The sequence below is a fragment of the Pogoniulus pusillus genome, chromosome 2 (assembly GCF_015220805.1).
Source record: "Pogoniulus pusillus isolate bPogPus1 chromosome 2, bPogPus1.pri, whole genome shotgun sequence".
Classification (NCBI taxonomy): Eukaryota; Metazoa; Chordata; class Aves; order Piciformes; family Lybiidae; genus Pogoniulus; species Pogoniulus pusillus.
This window is the reverse complement of record NC_087265.1, coordinates 16,813,431-16,816,950: the sequence shown is the minus strand read 5'-3', so window position 1 is coordinate 16,816,950 and position 3,520 is coordinate 16,813,431. Positions and strand designations below refer to the sequence as shown.

Genomic DNA, 3,520 nt, shown 5'->3' with positions numbered 1-3,520 from the left:
TTCTGCCACGAAAAAAGAATTTAATATTACTTGTGAATTTTCCATTTGGCATTATGGTTTGAAAGACTTATTTCTTGCTGTCTATGGCACCTGGTTCACTTTGATCTTAATTTGCCTCTGTCATCACTTTTGAGATGCTGCTATTCCCTTTGAGCCATTAGAATTTTTTCTTCCTGTTCCTGAAAATTGTAGGGAATTTCATACAGTTCTATGTCTAGGTGATGTATTGTGACCTAGAAAATAACTAACATACCATTAGCTGCTTGTACTAATGTTGACCTAGATCAAGCATGTCTGTGTTACACTTTGAGGTTGCTGTGCAGAGATACTGCACATTGGCTTTGAAAACTGTCTATTCAAGTCGCTCACATTGCCAGTTCTTTTAATGAGTTTATAGGAGTCTTTTAATCACCTGCCACTGGGCAGAAGCATAAGGGTCTATTGTGTTTTGTCTGATGAGAAAGAACACTCCATTTTGACCCTAACAGAATAATTTTGAATTATGTTTGCAAGAGTGAAGGATTTGAAAGGCAGAAGAAAAGTCAAAGCAAGGAAAATAATCCCACATTCCTTAAATTTTCTGACTCTCAGTCTGTTCTGCACAAGAATTAGAATGGACCTTTGCAAGCAATTGCAGCTGTTTTCTAGGTTATCTCTAACTGGACTAAGCTTTGCAGACTTCACAGTAAGCACAGGGACTTAGCTGCTCTTGAGTTGTTTTGTGACCACGTTAAGCATCTGCTTAGTACATCCTCAAGTAGTCACCTTTTCTATCACTTCTGTCACACCTGCACACTTCCTTATGTGCAGCCACATTCCAGGTACTCCAAGTAACACATATGTACCCTACACAAAATCATCTGCTTCAGTCCCTTATCCACACCAATTCCTCTTCCATGCTTTGTTGGACTGAAGGCAATTACTGGACAGCCACCAGACATTTCAGTGGAGTATCCCCTGATTTAAAGGAGGTGAGAGCTGAACGTGGTGATTTCCTCCCTAGCTTCCACTAAACAACCACATGGCAGTTCAGTATCATGCTGATTCTACCAGGTATGCCTGTCTGAAAACCCCATGCTACTACTTATTTCCAGACAGAGGAAATTGTGGAATTCAGTTACCACAAGTACAACTGTCAGTATCAACATGAATCAGCCTGAGACTGAAGCTATAATTTGTGATGTAAAAACTAGATGTGGAATTTCCAGAAGTGCAAACGAATAAATTACTTTACTGTAACTATGAAGAAATTAAACAAATGTGGAAGTTAAAACTGTAATCCTCTTCACTATTGTATAACTATATTCCTTCTTAAACAACAAATAAATGATTATACAATGAAACACTGGATCTGTTTCTCAGAGGACAGAAAAAAATAAGATCAAGCCATGTAGTAAAGAATTATGCTGGCTTTGAAAAAACTTCACATTTTATTTTTTTTATTCATTTCCCAACTAGACTGGAGGCATCTATAAATACTTCAGAAAACAGAGGTAAGGAAGAATTACTGTGTAGATAGTTTTGCTTGTAAGATCTTTTCTCGTATGGGGTGAGTTCCAGCACCTCAGTGATTGTTATAAAAGCGTGTTATATAATTCTCTGTAGATACCCACAGACAGATGTATTTATGGTTTTTAGAAACTTCATGTAATTTAGGCATAAAACTTGAAGTGTGTTTTACAGTTCCTCATTAATAATAGTTGAGAATTATGCAGCACACATTAATTCTTAATGTTCAGACATTCATTATATGCCTATGACGGTTAGAAGTTGCCATACAAAAATAAAAACCAGTGATTCCAAAGGTTGTTCTTTCTATATCTTCTTTTAAGCAATTTGGAAAATTGCTAACACTTCTTTCCTTTCTGCTTCTATGTTTTTTTCCATTTAATCTAAAGATACAATAGTGAATATTGAAAAAGTCAAATCAAGGAAGACAAACTTTTCATTGATAAAGTTTTCATTAAGCATAACAGCACCTTATACAAGGAAATGCTGAATTTGTTATTTTATGGAGCTTTAGAAATCTAGGTGTTTTTTTTTCAGTCACAGTTTACAGATCTTAGTAGTGTTCACTTGTATCTTCTTCACTTGTGAAGGTGGCTATGGCATAGTTGCAGCTGGCCAGGTCAACTCTCAGCTTATGTGTATTGGCTTTACACCTATGAAATCAGTGAAAAGGTAAACATTTTTTCTTACTTTCCTAGCAAGAACATAACTTGTATTGCAAATTAAATTGCAAGTTGAACTGTGAAAACATTTATTTCCATTTTTTCCCTAACTTTCCAGCAGGTGAACTGGATGTGGAGAGCCATGAAAATGCAAAAGTTTCAGTCTAAGAACAGAATAAGAATAACTGAAATCACTCTTCTCAGTGATGTCCAGTGATAGAATGAGGGGCAACGGGTGCAAGCTGAAGCATTGGAGGTTCCACATGAACATGAGGAAAAGCTTATGTGAGGGTGACAGCATTGGAACAGGTTGCCCAGAGAGACCGTGAGGTCTCCTTCTCTGGAGACATTCAGAACCTGCCTAGACACATTTCCTGTGTGACCTGCTCTAGGTGATCCTGCTCTGACAGGCCCTTGCACTAGATGATCTTTTGAGGTCCCAGCCTCTAACATTCAGTGATTCTGTGGTTCTGTGATTTTCTGCATATTTGGGATTTCTTGCAGTGAGTATTAAATAAAGAGTCTTGGCTGAAACTTCACAATACATGGATCAAGAAAAAGTACATTTTTCTTCTTGGGTCCTGTGGTGACCAGATCTGTTTTTCTGCTTATGCAGTGAGGGAAAAAACAACCAACCCAAAACCCAAACATGGTGCCATGCTCTACGCTAGCAGTCTGGCTGGCACACACACATACTCTTTCTTTGATCCATATGCACAATTGCTCACACTGAAAAAGTGTTATGTGGAGATCCCAAAGGTAAGTTTTCTGGAAGCATGAATTTCCCAGATTATGCTGTGGCTGCCTCTGAAGTTTCTTGTATTCTACAGATTTGATGCAGCTTTGAACCCTGTGGAATACTGTGTGTGCATGTCATGGGATCAGATCTGACAAAATTCCTTCCTCTTCACTGAATGTTTTTATCTTGGACTTTCAAATCTAATGTCTGGTATGAAAGAATTGTTCCTTGGTACTTTACGGGTATCAGATGCATGTTGGCTTCAGATGAAACCGTGGAAAAACCTAAACCTACAACACTATTTTTGTTTCACGGTGTTGCTCTTGTTCTAATCTTACAGAGTTTCTACTGAGTTTTGACTTGAATATTTTAAATGGAGCCCATATTGATGGCTGAATCCAGTAGAGGTACTTGCCTCAAACCAGCAGAAGGCATGACTGACAGCAATTTGTAATTACACCACATGGATCATCCAAGCCCAAGCACTTCTGATTCCTTGGCTGGCAGAATTCAGCAAGGGTCTGGAAGTGACCTGGCCGTGCTGCTTGGTATTGACCAGTGATGAACCCTGCTCAGCCACCCATTTGCCACTGCTAGATCTGTGGAGGGG

At 38.6% G+C, this 3,520-nt stretch overlaps 1 long non-coding RNA gene across 1 annotated transcript; it reads left to right on the top strand.

The window, feature by feature from the left end:
* The first annotated feature begins 283 nt into the window (after window positions 1-283).
* On the top strand, window positions 284-2,705 carry LOC135187634 (uncharacterized). Its single transcript, XR_010307393.1, has 3 exons — window positions 284-1,493; window positions 2,100-2,181; window positions 2,290-2,705. It is a non-coding gene; the product is annotated as an uncharacterized LOC135187634 (long non-coding RNA).
* Window positions 2,706-3,520: the final 815 nt, after the last annotated feature.